The following is an 11416-nucleotide window of genomic DNA, read 5'->3' as shown; positions in this document are numbered from 1 at the left end:
TCTAGCCATTGTTATGAAATGTTTACACTTCCCAATCTGGCAGGTCCATAAAGACGTGTTTGTCTCTAATTGACCAACTGGCAGGGCTGCTGTTTCTCCTTATTGCCTACAGGTAAAAGCCTTAAAGTTATTCACTCTACATCCCGAAGGAATCCTAGAAAAAACAAACCACCGTGTTTGACCTTTGCAGAGACTCTTGTAGCAACAGGCTCCTCTTACAACTCATATCACCTTCCATTGAAGTACAAACAAAGGCTCAGTAATAGTAACCAAATAGACAAGTTGAGCAGTGGTCTGGCAGGGGCGGGGGGAACATTATGGACGCGAGGCACATCCGGACTACATTGAGACACTTATTATGACCAAAACCAATAAACAACGGTTTTAAATTGGTTTCCATGCCCAGTATTTGTGGACAAGTTCAAGATCAGTGTGATCATTTCCATAAAAACAACCGACTAGAATAGAATCGGATCAATACAACTTCACATTTGACATCCAAAGTCACAATTTTCCAGCTTATATCCACAGTGACACTGGACAGGATGGTACTGCCAGGGGGGAGTAGCCCATTACAACTGATTTTATAAATATTTAGGCTTAGCCACATTAAGCTGATTTGGGTACTTTACTCTGCTGGTCTGCCGTGAACACTTGAGTCTAAATCTGCTTAATTTGTACTGTGCCACTCTGCGCGAGTTTTGCATTCTCTCAAGATAATATAAATACCTGATTTTGTGTTACGTCACCATGCATTTCTTTATATTTAATATGCAATACGTGGATGCTGCGAGGCTCACTGGTGACGTGTGATGTGGTTTTTGGAGGTTCTGCATGCACAAAACGGCTACCGTCATCAGCTGGGAAAGTCTGAGCAGATCTGTGATAATTGATTTGGGAAGCCAAAGACCAAAGAAACCCTGGCAGTTGAGAGTTATGGGTGAGTAAGTAACCAATACCAGGTTATTGTGGCGAGACAGCGGAGATGTTGTGGTCGAGGGCTAGGCTAAACTCTCTGGGCGAAGGAGAGTGATCCCTGTGGTTTGAGTGAGAGAAACGATTACTGGAAGATTAAAAGAGACGTCAAGAAAAAAAACACGATGAGCATCATGAAGAGCTGAAACGGAGATGTTTGTTTTCCCCCTAAATGCTTCGCCCCATTTTAAATGTTAGACATTTTTGTGGAGCTCAATCCAAAAAAATGGGGGGGATTGCAGACGAAAAGACTGTGGTTCATCTTTGATCTCTGGTCTCAAGGTGCTGGCTCTGACCACGCTGCAGAAAGGGAATATGATTCTGTTATAAAATTAAACCCAATGGGTGTGTTTCCAACCCAGCACTGGATCATTTATAACAAAAAAACATAATTGAAATATTTCAAGAAGACTACAAGTCTACAGCCATGCTGATGGTTTTTCGAGGCTGTACTTTGCTGTACGCTTTGAGCTAAATGCTAATGTCAGCATGCTAATGTGCTCACAACGATAGTGCTATAACATGCTGAAGTAAACTGGTACGTTTACTGGTTTTATGAGACTGATGAGTATAAAGTTTTGTAGGTATTTGGTCATAAAATGTTTGAAATCACCAAAGTTGTTACTTTCGCTTCATACAATCTTAAATTAGCAGCCATAACTAGGCCTGTTAAGCTTTCAGCGATGTGGCCGATGGCAGATATCCTCAAACTTTAGAAGGGTGTGTTGTATCATTCACTTTTACGAAACCTAAAACACAAGGGGAGAGATGTCAGATGTGGTTTGAACAGTGTGGAATACTTAACCCACAGCTGCATCCATCGACGATCAACAAAGTCTCCTTGTTTTCTCCCAGGTATAGGCTAATCATTATGTAGCTTAGCATATTAGCATAAGCAGTCATAACTAAATGTTAACACAGCTTTAAAAAAAAGAAAACAATATATTGACTTACTTTGTTATACTGTTGTTCTGAAGTAGAACCTTCCAAGACGTGGGGTATCTGATGCTTGCATTGGAACCTGTGCTTTCTCTCAATTTCATCAGCCTCTTCATTCACAATTCTCTGTCGACAAATTGTATTGTGAATGTAGCTCTGAAATGCATATTGTAGTTCTTGTGATATTTCATCCAGGAATCTGTTAACTTTGGTATCACTCTCACTGATATAGTTGAAAAGTTTTAAAGGCCTAGCAACAGTAACCGAGGGGGGCTTAGTAAAGAGTTGAATTAATTCTGAATGGTGCACAAAATACATTTCATGGCTATCCATCCAATAATCGTTGAAACGTTGTGCTCAAAACCAAGAATGTGGACCTTTTGGTGGAACGAGAGGAAAACTAGGGATTACCAAAGTCATTATGATTAATCCTCTCAGGATCATGAATGCCTTTAACAAATTTCACGGCAATCCATCCTATAGTTGTTGAGATATTTCAGCCCGAACCAAAGTGGCGGATGGATGGGCTGACCAACCAACGTTGCTGAACCCCAGAGCCACGCCTCTCACATGGTTAAAACATTACTTTGGAATTATATATTGTGTGTTTATATTTCAGCGAAAAAAGGCACCCAAAATATTTACAGTGATACCCATCGAAAGCCCCTCCTTCTCTGTGCATCGGTGCTGCAATGCGATCCGTGGGGACTCCTGTTGCCCTCACTAGCCTCTCCCTCACTGAATCTACTATCTTGGGCAAAATTCTTAACACAGCCACCGAAGAGCCAATCACAAGCTGGTCACACAAGTATTATGTTTTATGTTTTCCCCATTGCTGTCTAATGTTTCACATTGAGGTTGGGACCATCAAGCAAACTACAGCTCACAAAAGAATGGGCCCATTGATTCCCAGAGGAATAATTTTAGTGGAGGGAGTATTTAGCACAGGCCCGGCTAGAAAGAGCTATTAGCTGCTTCTCCAGCTCTGTGATCCATGACTGGAGAGGCTCAATGTGAGGAGAGAAAGAGGACCCTTGCCTGGCACCACATCCACACTCATTTCACCCCACACAGGCACTGTGCTGAAGGCTCATCTCAGCCGTAAAAACACAGCCAATACGGCTTCCTTCTCATATAGTTTTATCTGAAGGCGGAATGATTTCTAACATCAATCATTTTACAACAAGTTTCATCTCTTGATAGCGCGACTATAACAATGAAACACTGGAAATGCTCTGTTGTATCTGAGGAGCAAACTCACAGAGATATGACATAAACAATGTCAGTGTGCTGGAAACCATTGCATTTGCTACTGTGTACATGCAGTCAGCACCCTGTGAGATTGGGCCTGAATTCCTATTTTCTCAGGAGAAACCAAAGTGGTCCATCATTAACTCCTCCAAACTCCCCCTTTTCCCATTTCAGCACCACACTGAGCTAAGATATCAGCTAACACATTATCCTCTTAGCCCTGGAGACTGATAGCCAGTGAGGGCCTCGAGCCAGGAGCAGCCATAGAGGTCAGGGAATAAAACAGGCGTCACGGTTATAGCAGCGGTACATTTAACACACATCAGATCAGATATTGCTCACTTATTGATATATTGACCAGTTGCAATACATGCAAATTACGCTATAAATGTTCCCTTTTTGTAAAAGTAAAAAATGTCTGTTTGTAATGAACTTCAACAATTGTTGTTCTAAGTCTATAAAATCAGTTACAAATTGTTGTTGTCTTAGTAAGCAACCCTGAGTAAATTTAAAAAAAACGATACCCACTCTGTGCAGGCCACACTACAGCTACCATTAGCATGAGACGGTAACTCCAAACCATTATCCCAATATCACTGAATGCAGGGTGATATTATCCTGTCTGTGTTGCCCACCGCGACTGACTTTTTTAAGAACATTTGATTGTATTTCTTGGCTCGGACCGCTCTCTGTCAACACAGGAAGCCAAACCCACCAGGTTTTTATGATTAAGTGGACAAAGTCAGAAGGGTTTTTATTCCAGACGTCTTGCCAAGTCATGATCACTTCAACAAGCCAAAAACTGAACTTGTGAAATCACATTAATAGCTGTCAATATAAAAGAAATAAAAGCCCATAATAGCCGAGAGATGTTTGACAAGCAAATCTGGCATTCCTCGGGCGCCGTGTTTTTCATCAGTGCTTCGCAGGCATTTCATGTAATACCCCGAGCCCAAAAAATGAGATGTCATGACGCTAAAAAAAACATTACAGGAACCCCACGTGCTGGCGATGGCCCAAGATGCACCTGCACTTTCAATTACTCAGCGAGTGCACCTCTCCCTGCTAGTCTAGACACCCAACACCTGCTATTGGTCTGTAATGGTCTCCACTGCCGGATATTCCCAGTTAACAAGACATCTGATTGCCACACCTTTCCCTTCCCGCCCAGCAGGGCCACGTTCCTCGGTCTGGTCTGCAGGGGCCGCCATGCTCGGCTTCATTTTACTGTACGGCCAACTGATACCTGTCACCGCGTGTGCTGTTCGAGGCCAGGAGGGGAAAAGCCAGGAAGGTGGCAGACCCCGCTTCACATGAATTTTTTTGGCAGAGGCATTGTCAACTCAGATGAAACTGAACACCTCCATACTGCTTCACTGCAAGGTTACAGTGTTTCTGGATGCGGTCCATTGGCTTAGTCCACGCAAGCCACCCTCTTCACCAGCCGTGCAGTGATGTCATCTTCCCTGTCGTCGCAGCGCAGAGCCCCGCTACAAGTCATCAGAACTTGAACTGCGTGTTCACATTTTAATGACCTCCAACTATTCAAACACCACCAAACTCAGCATGCATTCTGCTTCTGCACATCTACCGCACATTAGCCACCCAAACCTTCTGGTCAGTCAACTGGAACTGAATACTCTTAAAATGTGCTTTAATATGAAAAAAAAGGTCTTTCAAAAACAGTGACCTAACATGCTTTTTCAATAAAATACGATCCAGTTTCTCTTTTTTTTAGCTTAATTTTGAGGCCCTGTAAATGCAGGAATACAGTTTAAGAAAGTTCTTTAGAACAACAAACCTGGAACAACAAACTGTTCAAGAGAGGAAAGCTCAGCAAAGCATCAATAGACAGCTGTGCACTCTCACAGGAGTCCACATATTACTAATACTACTATACTAGTGTATTTTTACTCACATGTCAGAGGTCATTTTACAGAAAACACACCTGTTTTATAATTATTTGTATTCTTTGGCTGGACCAACAGGTGGTACAGTAAACGCTTGCAGCATCAGCACAATGTTTAATACGCTGAAAAAGTCCAGACAGTAAATTATTCTGTTTGACTCCCCAGGAGCTCCGTTGTACAGTCAGAGAGATTACGCTGGCACGTGGATGAGTCAAAGAACAATGACGCACCTGCTTAGGCTACACTAACTATTGTGATTCCTGAAAATGTACAAATGTGTTGCCAAGATGCAACATTCCAACATGTCCAGTCTAGACGTGATCTCACAGAAATACCTGAAATGACCACGACCTTAACAGCTCATTACGTGGTGGCAGCACGTCATGTGTTAAAATGACGCTGCCACAGAAACTATTTAGCATTAGGCAACAGAATAACTAGGGTTAGGTTTAGGGGAAGAATAGATCATGCTTTGGGTTCAAATAAGTCGCCTACACGTGTTACGTAAGTTGACTTACATAGCCTATGTAATGTCAAACTAACCAATGTTGACTTTTGGTTCCATACGGGGCACAAACTGTGGTCTCCTGGGTCAAAGTCCCGTGTTGGACCCATCTGTCCAACCTGCCCTCCTCACTACACAGACTTTAATCAAAACATCTTTCAGTTGAACCTGGGAATTTGTGTGTCCACCAGAACAAAGATTCCTCATGGACTTTCCATTGGCATAATTTCCGTGGTTCTGGACCACATAATGCACCGCTGAGAGGCCGTGGTCTTTCCACATATTTCAGTGAGATCAGGCTGGTCTAGATGATTGATAACTGATTATTTCAGCTAAATATTTGCTCATTCCTACTTCTCAAATGTAAACATTTGCTTTTTTCCCCTCCTTCTTGCTTCTGTTTTTATCATTGTAAATTGAATATCTTGCCCAGTTTGACACCAGTTCCTAGTGTTTCTTCTTCTCTTGGATTGCTTGCCACCTTTCTAACTCTGCTGTCATTGCAGATCCAGTCACTCCCCCCTCCTCCCACAACCATCACCAGACCTTCCCTGCCCACACTCACCTGCTTCCCATTTACCTAATCAGCCTTGCAGCCTACATATGCCGGCCCTTCTTCCCTCATTCTCTTTGCACACACTCTTCCCTTACAGCCTTTGTTTTGTCTGCTTGATTCTCCCTGATTGAATGATTTTGACTTCAGTGAACAGAAGTTTTTGGGTTCAAGCAAACTTTTTCTGAGCAACAAAAAAGCTATTCTGATGTGCCTTTATCACTTTATACTACAAAGGAGGAATTTATTTTGTTTTAAGAAATAATCACTTAATCAGTTCATAATGAAAACTAGAAAAGCACTATTTGGTGCCGATCTTTCCCAGATGTGTCTGCGACCAACACTTTTGTCTCATCTGATCATCTAGACAAATGAGCCATACAGGATTGTAAAACGCACTTCATCCAAACTCAGAAAAAAGGACAATGCTACAAGTCATTGTATGGGACACCTCAAATCTTCCCAGGACGAGTATTAATCTCACTAAGCTGTCTGCCTGTGTAGCAGCTGCTGGGTTGCACCAGTGTGTGTGTTGGTAGTTCAGCTTGCTTTTAGTGAAAGACACTGCAAACTGTTATCCCCCACTGTTGGTGTAGGGTATGAGATGGGGGGGTTGGAGATGCATTTAGCTGTGTTATCACTAGCGGACCCTACCAGCCGGGGGGGTCAGTGTAGTGAGGACTCAGCAGATTGCATTAAAAAAGAGGCAATAAAGGCTGTTTTGCAACGAGAGGTCTTCGGGCATTTAGCCATTACTGGTTACCCAAAAATATTATGCAGTTTGCTGAGTCAGAATCCCAGATGCAGGGACACAGACGCACGCATACACGGACACATAACGAGATAAAAGCAATTAGTTGTGGTGTGACATTAGGGTAAAAATGTATGACCAAAAATGAGAAACTGGCGATCAACAGAAGCAAACCACTGCTCACGTTTCACTGTGGTGGACCAGCGGTGCAGTGTTCTCTTTGGCCCGAGGAGTCAATACAGTAAAATATAAGTCTGCCTCCATCAATAATGGGAAAACCCCAGGTTGAGCTTACTGACGGTGTTTTTGAATCCTCCCTTATATCTGGCACCTTCAGCGTTGTCAAGGCTGGAGCAAGACAGCAGTTACGGTCAATAAAAAGGGCTGCCATTAACTCTGTGTCCGTGACGAGACGTGAACTCCAGTCTCCTGCATTCAAGGCAGACACATCCACCACACTGACCTCAAAATGTAAACTTCACAGCCCACTGCATTCTGGACTCATTGTTGCTATTGGATGTTCAGATACGAAACCATCCGACGTGGAGCTATTTTTCAGTCCGTAAGTGTACCGGGCTGAAATGTGACTGGTGTTTTTTAAGGAGCAGGATGAATGATAATGACCCGAGGTCAGTGTGATCTGAGCCTGCAAGGTGCACTCATCCACCCTGGCTGGCTGCAGTCAAGGAATGGAGCAGACACTGACAGCTGCAGCGGCGTGTTGAGTAAAGTGAATGTAAGGATACACAGAGAGAAGGAGACAGTTGCTCAACCTGTCGACAGCTTCGCCATAATTCAATAAGTCAAGGTGGAGGACCATTCCTGTGAGGCTACAGCCGCTCCGTAAATAGCTGTCGAGCATGATGAGTGTTTTTTTTTCCACGGTAATCTTGCTTGTCTCTCTCAACAAGCCTGCTAACATAATTGAAAACAAGGACGTGAAAAAACACAAGTATCACTGACACAAGGAATGTTTCTTTGCCCTGGACGGTTACGCTCTCTCCCCGTCCTGTTTTAACATGTTCCAAGAATCTCTGAATCCCGTCGACGGGTCAACACGTTCGACAATGTACGCCTTGTCCCATTATCTTTACAATGAAATAATTCAGTGCCGTTTCCACGCGCGGCGACAATGTTCCTCGTGTTTACATTGAGGAGGAAATACTGTTCTGTCAGCATGCTATGAAGGGAACCGTTTATTTAAGATTTTTGGACTTGATTGTGGTTGTTGTCTTTTCAATAATTCAGCTTTAAAAATGCTGACATGCGCTGCCAACGGAGGCCTGCTTTGTCATTTTTCTTATGTTTTACAATTTCCAAATATTAGCAAAAGCAAATCGCATAGGGGTGCAGACAGTAAGCAAGGACTTTTCGACTAACCTACCGCAGACTCTTAGATTTCCTCTTCAAATTCCCCTTTTTGTCAAAGAAAAGCAGCATTTCAACTTTCCCACCGTCTCCTCTCAATATATCTGCCCCACTCCAATTGTGACTTAAGTCTCTGTTGGACCCAAGCCAGCGTGTTAACTCCAGCTAAATCAATGGATTAACAATTTAGCCCAACCCCACCACACACACACACACCACCATCACCACCAACACTAATCTTCGGGAGCTGACCTCGGCCAACAAATGACCAAATTCACACAAGACGGAGACCCGCCCCCCCCCACACCGACAATGTGGTCTTTCCTTTCTTCTGTCCCTATGAGAGGCTCCTATTGAGGCAGCCAGCCACACTTGTTGAGATCGCGGTGACAGATCCTCAAGTACCTCTCTGTTAAACGAAACCCCACCATCCTTTGGGATTCCATTTAGTTGGCGAATGCTTGTGACAAAAACAGCAAGGGTGGGAATCCAACTAAAGCAAACCGTCTCGCATTTGTAGACGGGATTACTATCTCCTGAGCTCATATTCCCACACCGAACGCGTCGTCGTAACGGCAGAAGTGGTGAGTGAATGAAACGGGTTGCTTTTCAGTGTGCCCTCGCGGATTTAGCCATGTTTGTGTTACGCTGTCTTAGGGGGCTATAGCGACGGTTTCGCTGCTTTCAGTTAGCTGGTTGTGACCCATGAGGTCAGCGTTACTGTTGAACCCGTGCCATAGCGTCTGGTACAGTCAAGCGGGCAATGTGCAGCTGTGCAGGGCTCGCGGCTGGAGGGCCGCTCACACACACACACCATGTTGTCACACTGTTTGTCATTCCACGTGTCAGTCATTCGGAGCTCTCAAGCCAACATGAACACTTTTTGGTAAGAGGATGCAGGAGGAAAAGTGTTGCCTCTTCCTGTGTTAGCATCAATGTTTCCCATATTTTAAAGGCTTCTTATGCTGTCCAGTGTGCATATGTTCCAAGAGCTACCATTCATGACGATGACTACGCTTAGGGGCTTTTTATTTAGTGTAGAATATGTATGGGGGTTTTTGTAGATCACATCCCCTGGTCATATTGTGCACCTATTTAACAATATATGACGAAAAAACAAAGATCTATGTCTTCGTGTTAACCAACCAATAATATCATGACGTCCATCCTTCTCTGGACAGAACTGGAGAAGGTAGTGAGCTCAACTTTAGGACGATCAAATGAAATTCCTCCCAATGTTATGTTCCACCTGCCTTTACTAGCAAATACACTGCGGTACGTAAGCTAGATGGCTTAACTGTAATTCTACATTTCTATAAGATCTTAATCATTTCGTATCAACTGAAAACATTATATTCTTTCAAACTTAATACGGAATTGTATGCTTGCGTGGCACATAATGTGTCAAATGTATGGACCACTACCGAGGAAATAATGCCAATGAGAAGTCGAGAACTCTTCGTCAAGGTGGACACCATCATCCATGTAGCGTGGAGGAGGTTGGGGTGGATTTATTGATTGTTGGGTGGAATATGGGAACAAAAATCAACGTTGAGTTTTTAAGAATTTAAAATTACATAGGCAACATAAGAATTTACATTACAATAGTAGTTGACTCAAACCATGAACTTTCCAAAACCTAACAATAAAATGTTATGACATGCCGCCACCATGGGATGTGCTGTCATTTCATGTATTTTTATGAGTTCACGTTGGCACAATCGGATGCTGAACTACAGGCAACGACAGCAGAGCCACCGTGCATGGACACGCAGGTATAGATCCGGCTTTAGGAATAAATATCGGTAATACTGAAATCCTGTTTTTCAGAATGAATCTTTCTTATTGCACGTCATCCTACATTTGTAAGCAACAGGCTAAATTCCCCTCTCATGCCCTCAACAAACCCAGGCCTTCTGTTGGGTGCTTACTGTTTGTGGCCTCCGCAGCATCACCCGTCCATCCTTTTTTCCCCGCTTCTCATCTCATTCTACATTCTCCGGGTCAGAGGCGCCGGGTCAGAGGCGCCGGGTCTAGCCGCGGTGCCATGTATCCTAATCACATAAGCACGCAGGCTAATCCGTAGGACAGCTGGGGAATCTTTACTGCACAATTGAAGCATGAGCTGGACAGCAGCTTCATGGCCCATCTCTGTAAACCCCCTCGCTTTCATCAGCCTTCCCATTGTAACCCCCCCCTCCCATCACACACACACACAGTCACCACAACAACTAATTTCCCCGCCGTCACCCCACACGCAGACACAAACGAGCGGTCGTAGGTCAGCGCAGCTGCTGATAGAGACTTCCAGGTCCTCCTCAAATCACCGCCGTACAACTTTCCCTTATGTGCTTATATAACATCAACATTTTGGGAGAAAACAAACCCCACAAATTTGTCCCAGTAGTTGATATTTCATACATCCCTGATGCACAAAACAGGTGGTGACCTGGTTGAAGAAAATATCTCCTTCACAATCGTAAGGGGCCGTTGTCTGACATTTAATGCTGTGTAGTTATGGTATTGAATGTCCATTCAGTGATCTCCGGAGTACTTACTGTCCAAGTGAATTGATGGTCTGAGGAGTATATGTCCATCACATACATCCTACTGGTGATACATCAAAACACTCTCTGGTCTAAGATATCTACCGTGATGAACTGTTTTCTTCCGAACGGACTCTGCTAGAGCAGTTAAAGCATCCATCTCCTTAGAGATTCTGATGAATAATGGAGTAATAGGAGGAATTTCCTCCAAGAATAAAATGTTTCTAACCCTGCACCTCTCCTGGCAAGCGCTTCGACTCTCCTGGTGCAATTGCAAGTGCGGCAGGCGTGCCAAAAAACCCAGGCGTCTACACAGATCTATGTTTATCCCATCCCCCTCCCCTAGCTATGGGGTCTCTGGGGCTTTCCCCCCTGTCCGAGTACGTTTGCCAATGAAAGAAACACATGCTCCGTTATTATTTATAGAATAATTTGTTTGTTTATTATTCTATTTTTCCAGAAGGAGAATGTCAACTCAGGTCCAGTCAGATTTTTTTTGTTGTAGAATTTATGTGCTGTATTGAATTCTTCATTTGGACACGGGTAGGAGCGCTGCGTATTATAACAGAAGGGCTATTTGAGAAACGAGCTTTGTCATTTGAAGCTGACATTTTTATG

Source organism: Eutrigla gurnardus (assembly GCF_963514095.1).
Source record: "Eutrigla gurnardus genome assembly, chromosome: 4".
NCBI classification, from domain to species: domain Eukaryota; kingdom Metazoa; phylum Chordata; class Actinopteri; order Perciformes; family Triglidae; genus Eutrigla; species Eutrigla gurnardus.
Note: the sequence above shows the minus strand (reverse complement) of the source record.